Source organism: Nannospalax galili, unplaced genomic scaffold, assembly GCF_000622305.1.
Source record: "Nannospalax galili isolate Female #2095 unplaced genomic scaffold, S.galili_v1.0 scaffold85, whole genome shotgun sequence".
Taxonomy (NCBI): domain Eukaryota; kingdom Metazoa; phylum Chordata; class Mammalia; order Rodentia; family Spalacidae; genus Nannospalax; species Nannospalax galili.
The window spans coordinates 6,133,298-6,133,894 of NW_008358866.1; positions in this window are offsets into that span (position 1 = coordinate 6,133,298).

Consider the following 597-nt stretch of genomic DNA (forward strand, 5'->3'; position numbering starts at 1 on the left):
GGAGATTAAACAACACACTCCTGAATGATGAATGGGTCAAAAGAGAAATTAAGATAGAAATAAAAGTATTCCTGGAATTAAATGAAAAGGACAATACAACACAACAAAACCTCTGGGACATGCTGAAAGTGTTCCTTAGAGCAAAGTTCATAGCTCTAAGTGCCTACTTCAAAAACTCATGAAAGATATAAATAAATGACTTAACCTTGCAACTCAACACACTTGAAAAGCAACAGCAAACGAAACCCAAACCCTGCTACAAATAGAAATAACAAAAATTAGGGCAGAAATTAATGAAATTGAAACAAAGAAAACAATACAAAGAATCAACAATTCCAAGAGCTGGTTCTTTGAAAAGATAAACAAGATTGACAGATCACTAGCCCAGTTAAACAAAAGAAAGAAAGAACAACTCCAAATCAACAAAATCAGAGATGAAAGGGGAAACAGCACAAAAGACACCAGAAAGATACCCAACATTGTTAGGGAATACTTTAAACACCTATATGCTACTAAATTTGAAAACCTTAAAGAAATGGATGCATATCTAAAGGCATGGGAACCACCAAAACTAAACTAAGAAGCGATTAAGAGCTT